General features: G+C 42.0%; 1 pseudogene; it reads right to left on the bottom strand.

Moving 5' to 3' along the window:
* Positions 1-25,993, bottom strand: part of LOC124021030 — an 84,422-nt pseudogene that overhangs the window by 45,963 nt on the left and 12,466 nt on the right.

The raw sequence follows: 25,993 nt of genomic DNA, 5'->3' as shown, positions 1-25,993 counted from the left end.
AGTCAGGTCTATACATTCCTCTGTTCTACTGTAGTCAGGTCTATACATTCCTCTGTTCTATACTTCCTCTGTAGTCAGGTCTATACATTCCTCTGTAGTCAGGTCTATACATTCCTCTGTTCTACTGTAGTCAGGTCTATACATTCCTCTGTAGTCAGGTCTATACATTCCTCTGTTCTACTGTAGTCAGGTCTATACATTCCTCTGTAGTCAGGTCTATACATTCCTCTGTAGTCAGGTCTATACATTCCTCTGTAGTCAGGTCTATACATTCCTCTGTAGTCAGGTCTATACATTCCTCTGTAGTCAGGTCTATACATTCCTCTGTAGTCAGGTCTATACATTCCTCTGTAGTCAGGTCTATATATTCCTCTGTAGTCAGGTCTATACATTCCTCTGTAGTCAGGTCTATACATTCCTCTGTAGTCAGGTCTATACATTCCTCTGTAGTCAGGTCTATACATTCCTCTGTAGTCAGGTCTATACATTCCTCTGTAGTCAGGTCTATACATTCCTCTGTAGTCAGGTCTATACATTCCTCTGTAGTCAGGTCTATACATTCCTCTGTAGTCAGGTCTATACATTCCTCTGTAGTCAGGTCTATACATTCCTCTGTAGTCAGGTCTATACATTCCTCTGTAGTCAGGTCTATACATTCCTCTGTAGTCAGGTCTATACATTCCTCTGTAGTCAGGTCTATACATTCCTCTGTAGTCAGGTCTATACATTCCTCTGTAGTCAGGTCTATACATTCCTCTGTAGTCAGGTCTATACATTCCTCTGTAGTCAGGTCTATACATTCCTCTGTAGTCAGGTCTATACATTCCTCTGTAGTCAGGTCTATACATTCCTCTGTAGTCAGGTCTATACATTCCTCTGTAGTCAGGTCTATACATTCCTCTGTAGTCAGGTCTATACATTCCTCTGTAGTCAGGTCTATACATTCCTCTGTAGTCAGGTCTATACATTCCTCTGTAGTCAGGTCTATACATTCCTCTGTAGTCAGGTCTATACATTCCTCTGTAGTCAGGTCTATACATTCCTCTGTAGTCAGGTCTATACATTCCTCTGTAGTCAGGTCTATACATTCCTCTGTAGTCAGGTCTATACATTCCTCTGTAGTCAGGTCTATACATTCCTCTGTAGTCAGGTCTATACATTCCTCTGTAGTCAGGTCTATACATTCCTCTGTAGTCAGGTCTATACATTCCTCTGTAGTCAGGTCTATACATTCCTCTGTAGTCAGGTCTATACATTCCTCTGTAGTCAGGTCTATACATTCCTCTGTAGTCAGGTCTATACATTCCTCTGTAGTCAGGTCTATACATTCCTCTGTAGTCAGGTCTATACATTCCTCTGTAGTCAGGTCTATACATTCCTCTGTTCTAGTCAGGTCTATACATTCCTCTGTTCTACTGTAGTCAGGTCTATACATTCCTCTGTTCTAGTCAGGTCTATACATTCCTCTGTTCTACTGTAGTCAGGTCTATACATTCCTCTGTAGTCAGGTCTATACATTCCTCTGTAGTCAGGTCTATACATTCCTCTGTTCTAGTCAGGTCTATACATTCCTCTGTTCTACTGTAGTCAGGTCTATACATTCCTCTGTAGTCAGGTCTATACATTCCTCTGTAGTCAGGTCTATACATTCCTCTGTAGTCAGGTCTATACATTCCTCTGTAGTCAGGTCTATACATTCCTCTGTTCTACTGTAGTCAGGTCTATACATTCCTCTGTTCTACTGTAGTCAGGTCTATACATTCCTCTGTAGTCAGGTCTATACATTCCTCTGTTCTACTGTAGTCAGGTCTATACATTCCTGTTCTGTAGTCAGGTCTATACATTCCTCTGTAGTCAGGTCTATACATTCCTCTGTAGTCAGGTCTATACATTCCTCTGTAGTCAGGTCTATACATTCCTCTGTAGTCAGGTCTATACATTCCTCTGTTCTACTTCCTCTGTAGTCAGGTCTATACATTCCTCTGTTCTACTGTAGTCAGGTCTATACATTCCTCTGTAGTCAGGTCTATACATTCCTCTGTTCTACTGTAGTCAGGTCTATACATTCCTCTGTAGTCAGGTCTATACATTCCTCTGTAGTCAGGTCTATACATTCCTCTGTTCTACTGTAGTCAGGTCTATACATTCCTCTGTAGTCAGGTCTATACATTCCTCTGTAGTCAGGTCTATACATTCCTCTGTAGTCAGGTCTATACATTCCTCTGTAGTCAGGTCTATACATTCCTCTGTAGTCAGGTCTATACATTCCTCTGTTCTACTGTAGTCAGGTCTATACATTCCTCTGTAGTCAGGTCTATACATTCCTCTGTTCTACTGTAGTCAGGTCTATACATTCCTCTGTAGTCAGGTCTATACATTCCTCTGTAGTCAGGTCTATACATTCCTCTGTAGTCAGGTCTATACATTCCTCTGTAGTCAGGTCTATACATTCCTCTGTAGTCAGGTCTATACATTCCTCTGTAGTCAGGTCTATACATTCCTCTGTAGTCAGGTCTATACATTCCTCTGTTCTACTGTAGTCAGGTCTATACATTCCTCTGTTCTAGTCAGGTCTATACATTCCTCTGTAGTCAGGTCTATACATTCCTCTGTAGTCAGGTCTATACATTCCTCTGTAGTCAGGTCTATACATTCCTCTGTAGTCAGGTCTATACATTCCTCTGTTCTACTGTAGTCAGGTCTATACATTCCTCTGTAGTCAGGTCTATACATTCCTCTGTAGTCAGGTCTATACATTCCTCTGTAGTCAGGTCTATACATTCCTCTGTAGTCAGGTCTATACATTCCTCTGTAGTCAGGTCTATACATTCCTCTGTAGTCAGGTCTATACATTCCTCTGTTCTACTATACATTCCTCTGTAGTCAGGTCTATACATTCCTCTGTTCTACTGTAGTCAGGTCTATACATTCCTCTGTAGTCAGGTCTATACATTCCTCTGTAGTCAGGTCTATACATTCCTCTGTAGTCAGGTCTATACATTCCTCTGTAGTCAGGTCTATACATTCCTCTGTAGTCAGGTCTATACATTCCTCTGTAGTCAGGTCTATACATTCCTCTGTAGTCAGGTCTATACATTCCACTGTAGTCAGGTCTATACATTCCTCTGTAGTCAGGTCTATACATTCCTCTGTAGTCAGGTCTATACATTCCTCTGTAGTCAGGTCTATACATTCCTCTGTAGTCAGGTCTATACATTCCTCTGTAGTCAGGTCTATACATTCCTCTGTAGTCAGGTCTATACATTCCTCTGTAGTCAGGTCTATACATTCCTCTGTAGTCAGGTCTATACATTCCTCTGTAGTCAGGTCTATACATTCCTCTGTAGTCAGGTCTATACATTCCTCTGTAGTCAGGTCTATACATTCCTCTGTAGTCAGGTCTATACATTCCTCTGTAGTCAGGTCTATACATTCCTCTGTAGTCAGGTCTATACATTCCTCTGTAGTCAGGTCTATACATTCCTCTGTAGTCAGGTCTATACATTCCTCTGTAGTCAGGTCTATACATTCCTCTGTAGTCAGGTCTATACATTCCTCTGTAGTCAGGTCTATACATTCCTCTGTAGTCAGGTCTATACATTCCTCTGTAGTCAGGTCTATACATTCCTCTGTAGTCAGGTCTATACATTCCTCTGTAGTCAGGTCTATACATTCCTCTGTTCTACTGTCAGGTCTATACATTCCTCTGTAGTCAGGTCTATACATTCCTCTGTAGTCAGGTCTATACATTCCTCTGTAGTCAGGTCTATACATTCCTCTGTAGTCAGGTCTATACATTCCTCTGTAGTCAGGTCTATACATTCCTCTGTAGTCAGGTCTATACATTCCTCTGTAGTCAGGTCTATACATTCCTCTGTAGTCAGGTCTATACATTCCTCTGTAGTCAGGTCTATACATTCCTCTGTTCTACTGTCAGGTCTATACATTCCTCTGTTCTACTGTAGTCAGGTCTATACATTCCTCTGTAGTCAGGTCTATACATTCCTCTGTAGTCAGGTCTATACATTCCTCTCTGTAGTCAGGTCTATACATTCCTCTGTAGTCAGGTCTATACATTCCTCTGTAGTCAGGTCTATACATTCCTCTGTAGTCAGGTCTATACATTCCTCTGTAGTCAGGTCTATACATTCCTCTGTAGTCAGGTCTATACATTCCTCTGTAGTCAGGTCTATACATTCCTCTGTAGTCAGGTCTATACATTCCTCTGTTCTACTGTAGTCAGGTCTATACATTCCTCTGTAGTCAGGTCTATACATTCCTCTGTAGTCAGGTCTATACATTCCTCTGTTCTACTGTCAGTCAGGTCTATACATTCCTCTGTAGTCAGGTCTATACATTCCTCTGTAGTCAGGTCTATACATTCCTCTGTAGTCAGGTCTATACATTCCTCTGTAGTCAGGTCTATACATTCCTCTGTAGTCAGGTCTATACATTCCTCTGTTCTATACATTCCTCTGTAGTCAGGTCTATACATTCCTCTGTAGTCAGGTCTATACATTCCTCTGTAGTCAGGTCTATACATTCCTCTGTAGTCAGGTCTATACATTCCTCTGTAGTCAGGTCTATACATTCCTCTGTAGTCAGGTCTATACATTCCTCTGTAGTCAGGTCTATACATTCCTCTGTAGTCAGGTCTATACATTCCTCTGTAGTCAGGTCTATACATTCCTCTGTAGTCAGGTCTATACATTCCTCTGTAGTCAGGTCTATACATTCCTCTGTAGTCAGGTCTATACATTCCTCTGTTCTCAGGTCTATACATTCCTCTGTAGTCAGGTCTATACATTCCTGTAGTCAGGTCTATACATTCCTCTGTAGTCAGGTCTATACATTCCTCTGTAGTCAGGTCTATACATTCCTCTGTAGTCAGGTCTATACATTCCTCTGTAGTCAGGTCTATACATTCCTCTGTAGTCAGGTCTATACATTCCTCTGTAGTCAGGTCTATACATTCCTCTGTAGTCAGGTCTATACATTCCTCTGTAGTCAGGTCTATACATTCCTCTGTAGTCAGGTCTATACATTCCTCTGTAGTCAGGTCTATACATTCCTCTGTAGTCAGGTCTATACATTCCTCTGTTCAGGTCTATACATTCCTCTGTAGTCAGGTCTATACATTCCTCTGTAGTCAGGTCTATACATTCCTCTGTAGTCAGGTCTATACATTCCTCTGTAGTCAGGTCTATACATTCCTCTGTTCTACTGTAGTCAGGTCTATACATTCCTCTGTAGTCAGGTCTATACATTCCTCTGTAGTCAGGTCTATACATTCCTCTGTAGTCAGGTCTATACATTCCTCTGTTCTACTGTAGTCAGGTCTATACATTCCTCTGTAGTCAGGTCTATACATTCCTCTGTTCTACTGTAGTCAGGTCTATACATTCCTCTGTAGTCAGGTCTATACATTCCTCTGTAGTCAGGTCTATACATTCCTCTGTAGTCAGGTCTATACATTCCTCTGTTCTACTGTAGTCAGGTCTATACATTCCTCTGTTCTACTGTAGTCAGGTCTATACATTCCTCTGTAGTCAGGTCTATACATTCCTCTGTTCTACTGTAGTCAGGTCTATACATTCCTCTGTAGTCAGGTCTATACATTCCTCTGTAGTCAGGTCTATACATTCCTCTGTTCTACTGTAGTCAGGTCTATACATTCCTCTGTTCTAGTCAGGTCTATACATTCCTCTGTTCTACAGGTCTATACATTCCTCTGTTCTACTGTAGTCAGGTCTATACATTCCTCTGTTCTAGTCAGGTCTATACATTCCTCTGTAGTCAGGTCTATACATTCCTCTGTAGTCAGGTCTATACATTCCTCTGTAGTCAGGTCTATACATTCCTCTGTAGTCAGGTCTATACATTCCTCTGTAGTCAGGTCTATACATTCCTCTGTTCTAGTCAGGTCTATACATTCCTCTGTTCTACTGTAGTCAGGTCTATACATTCCTCTGTAGTCAGGTCTATACATTCCTCTGTAGTCAGGTCTATACATTCCTCTGTAGTCAGTAGTCAGGTCTATACATTCCTCTGTTCTAGTCAGGTCTATACATTCCTCTGTAGTCAGGTCTATACATTCCTCTGTTCTACTGTAGTCAGGTCTATACATTCCTCTGTTCTAGTCAGGTCTATACATTCCTCTGTAGTCAGGTCTATACATTCCTCTGTAGTCAGGTCTATACATTCCTCTGTTCTACTGTAGTCAGGTCTATACATTCCTCTGTAGTCAGGTCTATACATTCCTCTGTAGTCAGGTCTATTCCTCTGTAGTCAGGTCTACATTCCTCTGTTCTATACATTCCTCTGTAGTCAGGTCTATACATTCCTCTGTTCTACTTCCTCTGTAGTCAGGTCTATACATTCCTCTGTAGTCAGGTCTATACATTCCTCTGTTCTAGTCAGGTCTATACATTCCTCTGTTCTAGTCAGGTCTATACATTCCTCTGTAGTCAGGTCTATACATTCCTCTGTTCTACTGTAGTCAGGTCTATACATTCCTCTGTAGTCAGGTCTATACATTCCTCTGTAGTCAGGTCTATACATTCCTCTGTAGTCAGGTCTATACATTCCTCTGTAGTCAGGTCTATACATTCCTCTGTAGTCAGGTCTATACATTCCTCTGTAGTCAGGTCTATACATTCCTCTGTAGTCAGGTCTATACATTCCTCTGTAGTCAGGTCTATACATTCCTCTGTAGTCAGGTCTATACATTCCTCTGTAGTCAGGTCTATACATTCCTCTGTAGTCAGGTCTATACATTCCTCTGTAGTCAGGTCTATACATTCCTCTGTAGTCAGGTCTATACATTCCTCTGTAGTCAGGTCTATACATTCCTCTGTAGTCAGGTCTATACATTCCTCTGTAGTCAGGTCTATACATTCCTCTGTTCTACTGTCAGGTCTATACATTCCTCTGTTCTCTACTGTAGTCAGGTCTATACATTCCTCTGTAGTCAGGTCTATACATTCCTCTGTAGTCAGGTCTATACATTCCTCTGTAGTCAGGTCTATACATTCCTCTGTAGTCAGGTCTATACATTCCTCTGTAGTCAGGTCTATACATTCCTCTGTAGTCAGGTCTATACATTCCTCTGTAGTCAGGTCTATACATTCCTCTGTAGTCAGGTCTATACATTCCTCTGTAGTCAGGTCTATACATTCCTCTGTAGTCAGGTCTATACATTCCTCTGTTCTCTAGTAGTCAGGTCTATACATTCCTCTGTAGTCAGGTCTATACATTCCTCTGTAGTCAGGTCTATACATTCCTCTGTAGTCAGGTCTATACATTCCTCTGTTCTCTACTTCCTCTGTAGTCAGGTCTATACATTCCTCTGTAGTCAGGTCTATACATTCCTCTGTAGTCAGGTCTATACATTCCTCTGTAGTCAGGTCTATACATTCCTCTGTAGTCAGGTCTATACATTCCTCTGTAGTCAGGTCTATACATTCCTCTGTAGTCAGGTCTATACATTCCTCTGTAGTCAGGTCTATACATTCCTCTGTAGTCAGGTCTATACATTCCTCTGTAGTCAGGTCTATACATTCCTCTGTAGTCAGGTCTATACATTCCTCTGTAGTCAGGTCTATACATTCCTCTGTAGTCAGGTCTATACATTCCTCTGTAGTCAGGTCTATACATTCCTCTGTAGTCAGGTCTATACATTCCTCTGTAGTCAGGTCTATACATTCCTCTGTAGTCAGGTCTATACATTCCTCTGTAGTCAGGTCTATACATTCCTCTGTAGTCAGGTCTATACATTCCTCTGTAGTCAGGTCTATACATTCCTCTACTGTAGTCAGGTCTATACATTCCTCTGTAGTCAGGTCTATACATTCCTCTGTAGTCAGGTCTATACATTCCTCTGTAGTCAGGTCTATACATTCCTCTGTAGTCAGGTCTATACATTCCTCTGTAGTCAGGTCTATACATTCCTCTGTAGTCAGGTCTATACATTCCTCTGTTCTACTGTAGTCAGGTCTATACATTCCTCTGTTCTACTGTAGTCAGGTCTATACATTCCTCTGTTCTACTGTAGTCAGGTCTATACATTCCTCTGTTCTACTGTAGTCAGGTCTATACATTCCTCTGTAGTCAGGTCTATACATTCCTCTGTAGTGTAGTCAGGTCTATACATTCCTCTGTAGTCAGGTCTATACATTCCTCTGTAGTCAGGTCTATACATTCCTCTGTAGTCAGGTCTATACATTCCTCTGTTCTACTGTAGTCAGGTCTATACATTCCTCTGTTCTACTGTAGTCAGGTCTATACATTCCTCTGTAGTCAGGTCTATACATTCCTCTGTAGTCAGGTCTATACATTCCTCTGTAGTCAGGTCTATACATTCCTCTGTAGTCAGGTCTATACATTCCTCTGTAGTCAGGTCTATACATTCCTCTGTAGTCAGGTCTATACATTCCTCTGTTCTACTGTAGTCAGGTCTATACATTCCTCTGTTCTACTGTAGTCAGGTCTATACATTCCTCTGTAGTCAGGTCTATACATTCCTCTGTAGTCAGGTCTATACATTCCTCTGTAGTCAGGTCTATACATTCCTCTGTAGTCAGGTCTATACATTCCTCTGTTCAGGTCTAGTCAGGTCTATACATTCCTCTGTAGTCAGGTCTATACATTCCTCTGTAGTCAGGTCTATACATTCCTCTGTTCTACTGTAGTCAGGTCTATACATTCCTCTGTTCTACTGTAGTCAGGTCTATACATTCCTCTGTTCTACTGTAGTCAGGTCTATACATTCCTCTGTAGTCAGGTCTATATATTCCTCTGTAGTCAGGTCTATATATTCCTCTGTAGTCAGGTCTATATATTCCTCTGTAGTCAGGTCTATACATTCCTTCCTCTGTAGTCAGGTCTATACATTCCTCTGTAGTCAGGTCTATACATTCCTCTGTAGTCAGGTCTATACATTCCTCTGTAGTCAGGTCTATACATTCCTCTGTAGTCAGGTCTATACATTCCTCTGTAGTCAGGTCTATACATTCCTCTGTAGTCAGGTCTATACATTCCTCTGTAGTCAGGTCTATACATTCCTCTGTAGTCAGGTCTATACATTCCTCTGTAGTCAGGTCTATACATTCCTCTGTAGTCAGGTCTATACATTCCTCTGTAGTCAGGTCTATACATTCCTCTGTAGTCAGGTCTATACATTCCTCTGTAGTCAGGTCTATACATTCCTCTGTAGTCAGGTCTATACATTCCTCTGTTCTACTGTAGTCAGGTCTATACATTCCTCTGTTCTACTGTAGTCAGGTCTATACATTCCTCTGTTCTACTGTAGTCAGGTCTATACATTCCTCTGTAGTCAGGTCTATACATTCCTCTGTAGTCAGGTCTATACATTCCTCTGTAGTCAGTAGTCAGGTCTATACATTCCTCTGTTCTAGTCAGGTCTATACATTCCTCTGTAGTCAGGTCTATACATTCCTCTGTAGTCAGGTCTATACATTCCTCTGTAGTCAGGTCTATACATTCCTCTGTAGTCAGGTCTATACATTCCTCTGTTCTCTATACATTCCTCTGTAGTCAGGTCTATACATTCCTCTGTTCTACTGTAGTCAGGTCTATACATTCCTCTGTAGTCAGGTCTATACATTCCTCTGTTCAGGTCTATACATTCCTCTGTAGTCAGGTCTATACATTCCTCTGTTCCTCTGTAGTCAGGTCTATACATTCCTCTGTAGTCAGGTCTATACATTCCTCTGTAGTCAGGTCTATACATTCCTCTGTAGTCAGGTCTATACATTCCTCTGTAGTCAGGTCTATACATTCCTCTGTAGTCAGGTCTATACATTCTCTGTAGTCAGGTCTATACATTCCTCTGTAGTCAGGTCTATACATTCCTCTGTAGTCAGGTCTATACATTCCTCTGTAGTCAGGTCTATACATTCCTCTGTAGTCAGGTCTATACATTCCTCTGTAGTCAGGTCTATACATTCCTCTGTAGTCAGGTCTATACATTCCTCTGTAGTCAGGTCTATACATTCCTCTGTTCTTCTGTAGTCAGGTCTATACATTCCTCTGTAGTCAGGTCTATACATTCCTCTGTAGTCAGGTCTATACATTCCTCTGTAGTCAGGTCTATACATTCCTCTGTAGTCAGGTCTATACATTCCTCTGTAGTCAGGTCTATACATTCCTCTGTAGTCAGGTCTATACATTCCTCTGTAGTCAGGTCTATACATTCCTCTGTAGTCAGGTCTATACATTCCTCTGTAGTCAGGTCTATACATTCCTCTGTAGTCAGGTCTATACATTCCTCTGTAGTCAGGTCTATACATTCCTCTATACATTCCTCTGTAGTCAGGTCTATACATTCCTCTGTAGTCAGGTCTATACATTCCTCTGTAGTCAGGTCTATACATTCCTCTGTAGTCAGGTCTATACATTCCTCTGTAGTCAGGTCTATACATTCCTCTGTAGTCAGGTCTATACATTCCTCTGTAGTCAGGTCTATACATTCCTCTGTAGTCAGGTCTATACATTCCTCTGTAGTCAGGTCTATACATTCCTCTGTAGTCAGGTCTATACATTCCTCTGTAGTCAGGTCTATACATTCCTCTGTAGTCAGGTCTATACATTCCTCTGTAGTCAGGTCTATACATTCCTCTGTAGTCAGGTCTATACATTCCTCTGTAGTCAGGTCTATACATTCCTCTGTAGTCAGGTCTATACATTCCTCTGTAGTCAGGTCTATACATTCCTCTGTAGTCAGGTCTATACATTCCTCTGTAGTCAGGTCTATACATTCCTTCTCTGTAGTCAGGTCTATACATTCCTCTGTAGTCAGGTCTATACATTCCTCTGTAGTCAGGTCTATACATTCCTCTGTAGTCAGGTCTATACATTCCTCTGTTCTACTGTAGTCAGGTCTATACATTCCTCTGTAGTCAGGTCTATACATTCCTCTGTAGTCAGGTCTATACATTCCTCTGTAGTCAGGTCTATACATTCCTCTGTAGTCAGGTCTATACATTCCTCTGTAGTCAGGTCTATACATTCCTCTGTAGTCAGGTCTATACATTCCTCTGTAGTCAGGTCTATACATTCCTCTGTAGTCAGGTCTATACATTCCTCTGTAGTCAGGTCTATACATTCCTCTGTAGTCAGGTCTATACATTCCTCTGTAGTCAGGTCTATACATTCCTCTGTAGTCAGGTCTATACATTCCTCTGTTCTACTGTAGTCAGGTCTATACATTCCTCTGTAGTCAGGTCTATACATTCCTCTGTAGTCAGGTCTATACATTCCTCTGTTCAGGTCTATACATTCCTCTGTAGTCAGGTCTATACATTCCTCTGTTCTACTGTAGTCAGGTCTATACATTCCTCTGTAGTCAGGTCTATACATTCCTCTGTAGTCAGGTCTATACATTCCTCTGTAGTCAGGTCTATACATTCCTCTGTAGTCAGGTCTATACATTCCTCTGTAGTCAGGTCTATACATTCCTCTGTAGTCAGGTCTATACATTCCTCTGTAGTCAGGTCTATACATTCCTCTGTAGTCAGGTCTATACATTCCTCTGTAGTCAGGTCTATACATTCCTCTGTAGTCAGGTCTATACATTCCTCTGTTCTACTGTAGTCAGGTCTATACATTCCTCTGTTCTACTGTAGTCAGGTCTATACATTCCTCTGTTCTACTGTAGTCAGGTCTATACATTCCTCTGTTCTACTGTAGTCAGAAAAATCATTTTGAACTGTCATCAGGTCTAACTCTGGCCTCTTTCTCGACCCCGACTATCCGACCTGAAGGGCACCGGTCATAATTTAACCTCCAAGTTCCCCAGTTGTCTTGAAAGCACCATTAGGTTCATCGTTTAGCTAGCTAGCATGTCTAAACCAAAGGCCACTGTAGTCAGATGATCACATGACCCATCTGTTAGGCAGGCTATTGATTGCTCCATGTAGTCCCTCACCCTCTGTTCGGCTGGCAGGCCACAGCTGTGTATGGTGGGTTCAGGGTCCTGAGAGGGAAGGCTCTTCTCTGACTCTGTAGTTAGGCTGATGTCCTCTGTAGTCAGGTCCCTGTATCGGATCCTCTAGTCAGGTCATTGGCACACAGCTACACAGAGAAACACAGGGAGAACATTCGTGTGGAGTTAACATGAAGTCCCAAATGACACCCAATTCCTAAATACCGCACCACTTCTGACCAGGGACACATAGAGATTTGAATAGAATATTCGATTTGACAGATTCCACACCTTCTGTAGCTGTGGATCCAGCCTCCATATTCTCAGAGTCTGGTCTCTGGACAAAGTCACCATCTGGTACTCCTTAGAAGCTAGTAGGAGACAACAAGACAGGGGAATCAGAGGACTGAACTCTATGGAGAATGAGACAGGAGAATCAGAGGACTGAACTCTATGGAGAATGAGACAGGAGAATCAGAGGACTGAACTCTATGGAGAATGAGACAGGAGAATCAGAGGACTGAACTCTATGGAGAATGAGACAGGAGAATCAGAGGACTGAACTCTATGGAGAATGAGACAGGAGAATCAGAGGACTGAACTCTATGGAGAATGAGACAGGAGAATCAGAGGACTGAACTCTATGGAGAATGAGACAGGAGAATCAGAGGACTGAACTCTATCCTGAATGAGACATTCCTCTGAATCAGGGACCTCTCTATGGAGGTCTGAGACAGGAGAATCAGAGGACTGAACTCTATGGAGAATGAGACAGGAGAATCAGAGGACTATAACCTATGGCTGAGACAGGAGATCAGATGACTCAATCTATGGAGAATGAGACAGGAGAATCAGAGGACTGAACTCTGCAGGAGAATGGACTGGAGAATCAGAGGACTGAACTCTATGGAGAATGAGTTCAGGAGAATCAGAGGACTGAACTCTATGGAGAATGAGACAGGAGTTCAGAGGATGAACTCTATGGAGAATGAGACCAGGAGAATCAGGGACACAGCTATGGAGAATGAGACAGGAGAACATCAGAGGACTGAACATGATCCCAAATGACCCAGTTCCTAAATCCGCAGGACTGACCAGGGACACTAGAGGAGAATATTACAGGAGAGATTCAGGCTGTGACTGATATTCTCACTGGTCTATGGAGGAGACAACAAGACAGGGGAATCAGAGGACTGAACTCTAATGTAGTCAGACAGGAGAATCAGAGGACTGAACTCTATGGAGAATGAGACAGGAGAATCAGAGGACTGAACTCTATGGAGAATGAGACAGGAGAATCAGAGGACTGAACTCTATGGAGAATGAGACAGGAGAATCAGAGGACTGAACTCTATGGAGAATGAGACAGGAGAATCAGAGGACTGAACTCTATGGAGAATGAGACAACGAGACAGGAGAATCAGAGGACTGAACTCTATGGAGAATGAGACAACGAGACAGGAGAATCAGAGGACTGAACTCTATGGAGAATGAGACAACGAGACAGGAGAATCAGAGGACTGAACTCTATGGAGAATGAGACAGGATAATCAGAGGACTGAACTCTACCCAGCCATCCAGGCTGATAGAGTTATATTACCGAGGCTGGTAGAGGAAAATTACCCAGCCACCCAGGCTGGTAGAGGTATATTACCCAGGCTGGTAGAGGTATATTACCCAGGCTGGTAGAGTTATATTACCCAGGCTGGTAGAGGTATATTACCCAGGCTGGTAGAGGTATATTACCCAGGCTGGTAGAGGTATATTACCCAGGCTGGTAGAGGTATATTACCCAGGCTGGTAGAGGTATATTACCCAGGCTGGTAGAGGTATATTACCCAGGCTGGTAGAGGTATATTACCCAGGCTGGTAGAGGTATATTACCCAGCCACCCAGGCTGGTAGAGGTATATTACCCAGGCTGGTAGAGGTATATTACGCAGGCTGGTAGAGGTATATTACCCAGGCTGGTAGAGGTATATTACCCAGGCTGGTAGAGGTATATTACCCAGGCTGGTAGAGGTATATTACCCAGGCTGGTAGAGGTATATTACCCAGCCACCCAGGCTGGTAGAGGTATATTACCCAGGCTGGTAGAGGTATATTACCCAGCCACCCAGGCTGGTAGAGATATATTACCCAGGCTGGTAGAGGTATATTACCCAGCCACCCAGGCTGGTAGAGGTATAATACCCAGGCTGGTAGAGGTATAATACCCAGGCTGGTAGAGGTATAATACCCAGCCACCCAGGCTGGTAGAGGTATATTACCCAGCCACCCAGGCTGGTAGAGGTATATTACCCAGGCTGGTAGAGGTATATTACCCAGGGCTGGTAGAGGTATATTACCCAGGCTGGTAGAGGTATATTACCCAGGCTGGTAGAGGTATAATACCCAGGCTGGTAGAGGTATAATACCCAGGCTGGTAGAGGTATAATACCCAGGCTGGTAGAGGTATAATACCCAGCCACCCAGGCTGGTAGAGGTATAATTACCCAGCCACCCAGGCTGGTAGAGGTATATTACCAAGCAGGCTGGTAGAGGTATATTACCCAGGCTGGTAGAGGTATATTACCCAGCCACCCAGGCTGGTAGAGGTATATTACCCAGGCTGGTAGAGGTATATTACCCAGGCTGGTAGAGGTATATTATCCAGCCACCCAGGCTGGTAGAGGTATAATACCCAGCCACCCAGGCTGGTAGAGGTATATTACCCAGGCTGGTAGAGGTATATTAGCCAGCCACCCAGGCTGGTAGAGGTATATTACCCAGGCTGGTAGAGGTATATTACCCAGCCACCCAGGCTGGTAGAGGTATATTACCACCCAGGCTGGTAGAGGTATATTACCCAGCCACCCAGGCTGGTAGAGGTATAATACCCAGGCTGGTAGAGGTATATTACCCCAGGCTGGTAGAGGTATAATACCCAGGCTGGTAGAGGTATAATACCCAGGCTGGTAGAGGTATAATACCCAGGCTGGTAGAGGTATAATACCCAGCCACCCAGGCTGGTAGAGGTATATTACCCAGGCTGGTAGAGGTATATTACCCAGCCACCCAGGCTGGTAGAGGTATATTACCCAGGCTGGTAGAGGTATATTACCCAGGCTGGTAGAGGTATATTACCCAGCCACCCAGGCTGGTAGAGGTATAATACCCAGCCACCCAGGCTGGTAGAGGTATATTACCCAGGCTGGTAGAGGTATATTACCCAGGCTGGTAGAGGTATATTACCCAGGCTGGTAGAGGTATATTACCCAGCCACCCAGGCTGGTAGAGGTATATTACCCAGCCACCCAGGCTGGTAGAGGTATATTACCCAGGCTGGTAGAGGTATAATACCCAGGCTGGTAGAGGTATATTACCCAGCCACCCAGGCTGGTAGAGGTATATTACCCAGGCTGGTAGAGGTATAATACCCAGGCTGGTAGAGGTATAATACCCAGGCTGGTAGAGGTATATTACCCAGCCACCCAGGCTGGTAGAGGTATATTACCCAGGCTGGTAGAGGTATAATACCCAGGCTGGTAGAGGTATAATACCCAGGCTGGTAGAGGTATAATACCCAGCCACCCAGGCTGGTAGAGGTATATTACCCAGCCACCCAGGCTGGTAGAGGTATATTACCCAGCCACCCAGGCTGGTAGAGGTATATTACCCAGGCTGGTAGAGGTATAATACCCAGCCACCCAGGCTGGTAGAGGTATATTACCAGGCTGGTACCCAGGCTGGTAGAGGTATAATACCCAGGCTGGTAGAGGTATATTACCCAGCCACCCAGGCTGGTAGAGGTATATTACCCAGGCTGGTAGAGGTATAATACCCAGGCTGGTAGAGGTATATTACCCAGGCTGGTAGAGGTATATTACCCAGGCTGGTAGAGGTATATTACCCAGGCTGGTAGAGGTATATTACCCAGGCTGGTAGAGGTATAATACCCAGGCTGGTAGAGGTATATTACCCAGGCTGGTAGCCACCCAGGCTGGTAGAGGTATATTACCCAGGCTGGTAGAGGTATAATACCCAGGCTGGTAGAGGTATATTACCCAGGCTGGTACCCAGGCTGGTAGAGGTATATTACCCAGGCTGGTAGAGGTATAATACCCAGGCTGGTAGAGGTATAATACCCAGGCTGGTAGAGGTATATTACCCAGCCACCCAGGCTGGTAGAGGTATATTACCCAGGCTGGTAGAGGTATAATACCCAGGCTGGTAGAGGTATATTACCCAGGCTGGTAGAGGTATATTACCCAGGCTGGTAGAGGTATAATACCCAGGCTGGTAGAGGTATATTACCCAGGCTGGTAGAGGCCTCCTTTACCTTCTTTCTGCGGACGCCACTGGAACTCCAGCACCACGTCATCGTGTCCCACGAAGGCGTGGACGGGGCTGTTGAGGTCCAGAGCGCTCCATAGCAACAAGCTGTTCTCACGTCTCAGCTGGGGAACCATCACTGTCACCAGGCCATTGGAGAAAGGCTACACACACACACACACACACACACACACACACACACACACACACACACACACACACACACACACACACACACACACACACACACACACACACACACACACACACACACACACACACAGATATATCCCTGACACTCAGACAGATATCCACTCTTCACATGAGGAGATCTGGTGAAGGGAAGGTCAACTCACAGTATATCTGGCCTTCCACACAGGAACCTGACAGGACAGGATGTTCAGATACTTCCTGGGCTGTCTGTAGTCCCAGAACTGCACGGAGAGATTGGAGGACGGCAACAGTAAGTACAACAGGAGAACCATAGCAAAAAGCTACGTGAATATCCTTCATACCGTTTAAACTTCAATTAAAAGCCCAGGCGTTGATTTGCTTAAATCACGAAACACAACAGGCGCTTTTTAGAGACAGGCATATATTTGAGCTAGGCCTCTATTTCCTTAATGCGCACAGCTTTAGCTCATTTGCATAGTTAATTGTTTAATTCAAAGCATTTGAATCCCTGTCTTCATTTCCTGTAGTAATGTGTTATCATTTACACAGTGTAACCAGGTTTCCATCCAACCATTTGATACCAGTAAAAGTACAAAAACTGAATGGCCGGATGGAAACCAGGTTAATTTGGCGTTAAAATTTCCAAATGTCGACAAACCTGAATACACTAGACAAAGTGGGATCTATTATACCTGAATACGAGGTGGGATCTATTATACCTGAATACACTAGACAAGGTGGGATCTATTATACCTGAATACACTAGACAAGGTGGGATCTATTATACCTGAATACACTAGACAAGGTGGGATCTATTATACCTGAATACACTAGACAAGGTGGGATCTATTATACCTGAATACACTAGACAAGGTGGGATCTATTATACCTGAATACACTAGACAAGGTGGGATCTATTATACCTGAATACACTAGAGGTGGGATCTATTATACCTGAATACACTAGGTGGGATCTATTATACCTGAATACACTAGACAAGGTGGGATCTATTATACCTGAATACAAGGTGGGATCTATTATACCTGAATACAAGGTGGGATCTATTATACCTGAATACAAGGTGGGATCTATTATACCTGAATACAAGGTGGGATCTATTATACCTGAATACACTAGACAAGGTGGGATCTATTATACCTGAATACACTGACAAGGTGGGATCTATTATACCTGAATACACTATTATACCTGAATACACTAGACTGACAAGGTGGGATCTATTATACCTGAATACACTAGACAAGGTGGGATCTATTATACCTGAATACAAGGTGGGATCTATTATACCTGAATACAAGGTGGGATCTATTACACTGAATACAAGGTGGGATCTATTATACCTGAATACACTAGACAAGGTGGGATCTATTATACCTGAATACACTAGACAAGTGGGATCTATTATACCTGAATACAAGGTGGGATCTATTATACCTGAATACAGAGGTGGGATCTATTATGACCTGAATACACTAGACAAGGTGGGATCTATTATACCTGAATACACTAGACAAGGTGGGATCTATTATACCTGAATACACTAGACAAGGTGGGATCTATTATACCTGAATACACTAGACAAGGTGGGATCTATTATACCTGAATACACTAGACAAGGTGGGATCTATTATACCTGAATACACTAGACAAGGTGGGATCTATTATACCTGAATACACTAGACAAGGTGGGATCTATTATATACACTGACTACCTATTATACCTGAATACACTAGACAAGGTGGGATCTATTATACCTGAATACACTAGACAAGGTGGGATCTATTATACCTGAATACACTAGACAAGGTGGGATCTATTATACCTGAATACACTAGACAAGGTGGGATCTATTATACCTGAATACACTAGACAAGGTGGGATCTATTATACCTGAATACACTAGACAAGGTGGGATCTATTATACCTGAATACACTAGACAAGGTGGGATCTATTATACCTGAATACACTAGACAAGGTGGGATCTATTATACCTGAATACTACGAGGTGGGATCTATTATACCTGAATACACTAGACAAGGTGGGATCTATTATACCTGAATACACTAGACAAGGTGGGATCTATTATACCTGAATACACTAGACAAGGTGGGATCTATTATACCTGAATACACTAGACAAGGTGGGATCTATTATACCTGAATACACTAGACAAGGTGGGATCTATTATACCTGAATACACTAGACAAGGTGGGATCTATTATACCTGAATACACTAGACAAGGTGGGATCTATTATACCTGAATACACTAGACAAGGTGGGATCTATTATACCTGAATACACTAGACAAGGTGGGATCTATTATACCTGAATACAAGGTCTATTATACCTGGATCTATTATACCTGAATACACTAGACAAGGTGGGATCTATTATACCTGAATACACTAGACAAGGTGGGATCTATTATACCTGAATACAAGGTGGGATCTATTATACCTGAATACAAGGTGGGATCTATTTGACCTGAATACACTAGACAAGGTGGGATCTATTATACCTGAATACACTAGACAAGGTGGGATCTATTATACCTGACTACGAGGTGGGATCTATTTGACCTGAATACACTAGACAAGGTGGGATCTATTATACCTGAATACACTAGACAAGGTGGGATCTATTATACCTGAATACACTAGACAAGGTGGGATCTATTATACCTGAATACACTAGACAAGGTGGGATCTATTATACCTGACTACGAGGTGAGATCTATTTGACCTGAATACACTAGACAAGGTGGGATCTATTATACCTGAATGCACTATACAAGGTGGGATCTATTAGACCTGAATACACTAGACAAGGTGGGATCTATTATACCTGAATACACTAGACAAGGTGGGATCTATTATACCTGAATACACTAGACAAGGTGGGATCTATTATACCTGAATACACTAGACAAGGTGGGATCTATTATACCTGAATACACTAGACAAGGTGGGATCTATTATACCTGAATACACTAGACAAGGTGGGATCTATTATACCTGAATGCACTAGACAAGGTGGGATCTATTATACCTGAATACGAGGTGGGATCTATTATACCTGAATACACTAGACAAGGTGGGATCTATTATACCTGAATACACTAGACAAGGTGGGATCTATTAGACCTGAATACACTAGACAAGGTGGGATCTATTAGACCTGAATACACTAGACAAGGTGGGATCTATTATACCTGAATACACTAGACAAGGTGGGATCTATTATACCTACAATACACTAGACAAGGTGGGATCTATTATACCTGACTACAAGGTGGGATCTATTATACCTGAATACACTAGACAAGGTGGGATCTATTATACCTGAATACACTAGACAAGGTGGGATCTATTATACCTGAATACACTAGACAACAAGGTGGGATCTATTATACCTGAATACACTAGACAAGGTGGGATCTATTATACCTGAATACACTAGACAAGGTGGGATCTATTATACCTGAATACACTAGACAAGGTGGGATCTATTATACCTGAATACACTAGACAAGGTGGGATCTATTATACCTGAATACAAGGTGGGATCTATTATACCTGAATACACTAGGGTGGGATCTATTATACCTGAATACACTAGACAAGTGGGATCTATTATACCTGAATACACTAGACAAGGTGGGATCTATTATACCTGAATACACTAGACAAGGTGGGATCTATTATACCTGAATACACTAGACAAGGTGGGATCTATTATACCTGAATACACTAGACAAGGTGGGATCTATTATACCTGAATACACTAGACAAGGTGGGATCTATTATACCTGAATACACTAGACAAGGTGGGATCTATTATACCTGAATACAAGGTGGGATCTATTATACCTGAATACACTAGACAAGGTGGGATCTATTATACCTGAATACAAGGTGGGATCTATTATACCTGAATACAAGGTGGGATCTATTATACCTGAATACACTAGACAAGGTGGGATCTATTTGACCTGAATACACTAGACAAGGTGGGATCTATTATACCTGAATACACTAGACAAGGTGGGATCTATTATACCTGAATACACTAGACAAGGTGGGATCTATTATACCTGACTACGAGGTGGGATCTATTAGACCTGAATGCACTAGACAAGGTGGGATCTATTATACCTGAATACACTAGACAAGGTGGGATCTATTATACCTGAATACACTAGACAAGGTGGGATCTATTATACCTGAATACACTAGACAAGGTGGGATCTATTATACCTGAATACACTAGACAAGGTGGGATCTATTATACCTGAATACACTAGGTGGGATCTATTATACCTGAATACACTAGACAAGGTGGGATCTATTATACCTGAATACACTAGACAAGGTGGGATCTATTATACCTGAATACACTAGACAAGTGGGATCTATTATACCTGAATACAAGGTGGGATCTATTATACCTGAATACACTAGACAAGGTGGGATCTATTATACCTGAATACACTAGACAAGGTGGGATCTATTATACCTGAATACACTAGACAAGGTGGGATCTATTATACCTGAATACACTAGACAAGGTGGGATCTATTATACCTGAATACACTAGACAAGGTGGGATCTATTATACCTGAATACACTAGAGACAAGGTGGGATCTATTATACCTGAATACACTAGACTGTAGGTGGGATCTATTATACCTGAATACACTAGACAGTAGGTGGGATCTATTATACCTGAATATGAGGTGGGATCTATTATACCTGAATGCACTAGACAAGGTGGGATCTATTATACCTGAATACAAGGTGGGATCTATTATACCTGAATACAATATCTATTATACCTGAATACAAGACAAGGTGGGATCTATTATACCTGAATACACTAGACAAGGTGGATCTATTATACCTGAATACAAGGTGGGATCTATTAGACCTGAATACAGTAGACAAGTGGGATCTATTATACCTGAATACACTAGACAAGGTGGGATCTATTATACCTGAATACCTCTATTAGACCTGAATTGGATGGAAAACTAGCTTGTGTCACATTTCTTTTGTCTTAGCATGCCTCAGTTCAAAAAAATATATATTTTTCCCTAACAGAATAATTGTTCTCCTCTTTGACTGTGCATTTTCGGCAGTTCTTGCTTCCTCCACTAGGGGGCGATCGGGGGATTTCTGGGGATCTGAACATCGACTGTTTTTGTACTTGCCAATTAGCTTGCAGTTCTCAGCTGTTAGCAGCAAACGGCTCGCAGTTGATTATGTGCGCTAAAAACGGATGTTTGACAATTTGAGTCATTAAGTGAATTATTGAACATAACAAATCCAACATTAAACCTCGTAAGCAATACATGGAAATGTAATGTAATTAATGTATGGTAATATACCTCTATGATAAATGGTGACATGATAAACAATTTATTACACGGGAACAGGCGGCTTTTTGAGACTGCGTTTAATTGAAATTTTACGGTAGCCATGACGTTCTGTGGAAAGATAGGTAATTCACCCTGACGGAGTTGTCCTGACTGGACGTTCTGGGGAAAGATAGGTAATTCACCCTGACGGAGTTGTCCTGACTGGACGTTCTGGGGAAAGATAGGTAATTTACCCTGACGGAGTTGTCCTGCCTGACTGGACGTTCTGGGGAAAGATAGGTAATTTACACTGACGGAGTTGTCCTGACTGGACGTTCTGGGGAAAGATAGGTAATTCACCCTGACGGAGTTGTCCCGACTGGACGTTCTGGGGAAAGAAAGGTAATTCACCCTGACGGAGTTGTCCCGACTGGACGTTCTGGGGAAAGATAGGTAATTTACCCTGACGGAGTTGTCCCGACTGGACGTTCTGGGGAAAGATAGGTAATTTACACTGACGGAGTTGTCCCGACTGGACGTTCTGGGGAAAGATAGGTAATTCACCCTGACGGAGTTGTCCTGACTGGACGTTCTGGGGAAAGATAGGTAATTCACCCTGACGGAGTTGTCCTGACTGGACGTTCTGGGGAAAGATAGGTAATTTACCCTGACGGAGTTGTCCCGACTGGACGTTCTGGGGAAAGATAGGTAATTTACCCTGACGGAGTTGTCCAGACTGGACGTTCTGGGGAAAGATAGGTCATTTACCCTGACGGAGTTGTCCAGACTGGACGTTCTGGGGAAAGATAGGTCATTTACCCTGACGGAGTTGTCCTGACTGGACGTTCTGGGGAAAGATAGGTCATTTACCCTGACGGAGTTGTCCTGACTGGACGTTCTGGGGAAAGATAGGTCATTTACCCTGACGGAGTTGTCCTGACTGGACGTGGCCAGGATGTATTCGTTGTCAGGGTGCCAGTCCAGACCGTGGATTTTAGACAGGTGAGCTGCAACATACTCCACAGCTGTGTTGGGTTTCTGGGAAATAGATAAACAGGACCATCAGGCACAAATCAAGACACGGGGACACTCACTGAACATGATACAGGACACTCACTGAACATGATACAGGACACTCACTGAACATGATACAGGACACTAACTTATTATAATGTAGTACTGACCATACACAGGTTATAATGTAGTACTGACAGGTTATAATGTAGTACTGACAGGTTATAATGTAGTACTGACCCTACACAGGTTATAATGTAGTACTGACAGGTTATAATGTAGTACTGACCCTACACAGGTTATAATGTAGTACTGACCCTACACAGGTTATAATGTAGTACTGACAGGTTATAATGTAGTACTGACCATACACAGGTTATAATGTAGTACTGACAGGTTATAATGTAGTACTGACCCTACACAGGTTATAATGTAGTACCGACAGGTTATAATGTAGTACTGACAGGTTATAATGTAGTACTGACAGGTTATAATGTAGTACTGACCGGTTATAATGTAGTACTGACCCTAGGTTATAATGTAGTACTGACAGGATATAATGTAGTACTGACAGGTTATAATGTAGTACTGACAGGTTATAATGTAGTACTGACCCTACACAGGTTATAATGTAGTACTGACAGGTTATAATGTAGTACTGACAGGTTATAATGTAGTACTGACAGGTTATAATGTAGTACTGACAGGTTATAATGTAGTACTGACAGGTTATAATGTAGTACTGACAGGTTATAATGTAGTACTGACAGGTTATAATGTAGTACTGACAGGTTATAATGTAGTACTGACAGGTTATAATGTAGTACTGACAGGTTATAATGTAGTACTGACCCTACACAGGTTATAATGTAGTACTGACAGGTTATAATGTAGTACTGACAGGTTATAATGTAGTACTAAACCTACACAGGTTATAATGTAGTACTGACAGGTTATAATGTAGTACTGACCATACACAGGTTATAATGTAGTACTGACAGGTTATAATGTAGTACCGACCCTACACAGGTTATAATGTAGTACTGACAGGTTATAATGTAGTACTAAACCTACACAGGTTATAATGTAGTACTGACAGGTTATAATGTAGTACTGACAGGTTATAATGTAGTACTGACAGGATATAATGTAGTACTGACAGGTTATAATGTAGTACTGACAGGATATAATGTAGTACTGACAGGTTATAATGTAGTACTGACCCTACACAGGTTATAATGTAGTACTGACAGGTTATAATGTAGTACTGACAGGTTATAATGTAGTACTGACAGGTTATAATGTAGTACTGACCCTAGGTTATAATGTAGTACTGACAGGTTATAATGTAGTACTGACAGGTTATAATGTAGTACTGACAGGTTATAATGTAGTACTGACAGGTTATAATGTAGTACTGACAGGTTATAATGTAGTACTGACAGGTTATAATGTAGTACTGACAGGTTATAATGTAGTACTGACAGGTTATAATGTAGTACTGACAGGTTATAATGTAGTACTGACAGGTTATAATGTAGTACTGACCCTACACAGGTTATAATGTAGTACTGACAGGTTATAATGTAGTACTGACAGGTTATAATGTAGTACTAAACCTACACAGGTTATAATGTAGTACTGACAGGTTATAATGTAGTACTGACAGGTTATAATGTAGTACTGACAGGTTATAATGTAGTACTGACCCTACACAGGTTATAATGTAGTACCGACAGGTTATAATGTAGTACTGACAGGTTATAATGTAGTACTGACAGGTTATAATGTAGTACTGACCCTACACAGGTTATAATGTAATACCGACAGGTTATAATGTAGTACCGACAGGTTATAATGTAGTACTGACCGGTTATAATGTAGTACTGACCGGTTATAATGTAGTACCGACAGGTTATAATGTAGTACCGACAGGTTATAATGTAGTACTGACAGGTTATAATGTAGTACTGACAGGTTATAATGTAGTACTGACCCTACACAGGTTATAATGTAGTACTGACAGGTTATAATGTAGTACTGACAGGTTATAATGTAGTACTGACCCTACACAGGTTATAATGTAGTACTGACAGGTTATAATGTAGTACTGACAGGTTATAATGTAGTACTGACCCTACACAGGTTATAATGTAGTACTGACAGGTTATAATGTAGTACCTACACAGGTTATAATGTAGTACTGACAGGTTATAATGTAGTACTGACAGGTTATAATGTAGTACTGACAGGTTATAATGTAGTACTGACAGGTTATAATGTAGTACTGACAGGTTATAATGTAGTACTGACCCTACACAGGTTATAATGTAGTACTGACAGGTTATAATGTAGTACTGACAGGTTATAATGTAGTACTAAACCTACACAGGTTATAATGTAGTACTGACAGGTTATAATGTAGTACTGACCATACACAGGTTATAATGTAGTACTGACAGGTTATAATGTAGTACTGACCCTACACAGGTTATAATGTAGTACTGACAGGTTATAATGTAGTACTGACAGGTTATAATGTAGTACTGACAGGTTATAATGTAGTACTGACAGGTTATAATGTAGTACTGACAGGTTATAATGTAGTACTGACAGGTTATAATGTAGTACTGACAGGTTATAATGTAGTACTGACAGGTTATAATGTAGTACTGACAGGTTATAATGTAGTACTGACAGGTTATAATGTAGTACTGACAGGTTATAATGTTATAACTAGTACCGACCCTACACAGGTTATAATGTAGTACTGACCCTACACAGGTATAATGTAGTACCGACCCTACACAGGTTATAATGTGGTTATAATGTACTGACCTCTTGTCCCAGATAACATCTCCATCATGACTGAGGCTAGAAGGTTATAATGTTCCACTTGACCTGGGGACGCTCCCGCTACGGAGAGAGAGAGATGGTGAGTGAGAGAGAGAATGGTGAAGAGAGAGAGAGAGAGTACTGAGAGGTTGGTGATAATGGTGTGAGAGAGATGGTGTGAGAGGGACAGAGAGAGATGGTGAGAGAGAGAGAGATGATGTGAGTATGGTGAGAGAGAGATGGTGAGAGATGGTGATGGTGAGAGATGGTGAGAGTAGATGGTGAGAGAGAGAGAGAGAGAGAGAGGTTATATGGTGAGAGAGAGATAAT

Source organism: Oncorhynchus gorbuscha, unplaced genomic scaffold, assembly GCF_021184085.1.
Source record: "Oncorhynchus gorbuscha isolate QuinsamMale2020 ecotype Even-year unplaced genomic scaffold, OgorEven_v1.0 Un_scaffold_1027, whole genome shotgun sequence".
Lineage (NCBI taxonomy): Eukaryota > Metazoa > Chordata > Actinopteri > Salmoniformes > Salmonidae > Oncorhynchus > Oncorhynchus gorbuscha.
Note: the sequence above shows the minus strand (reverse complement) of the source record. Positions and strands in the feature narration are given on the sequence as shown.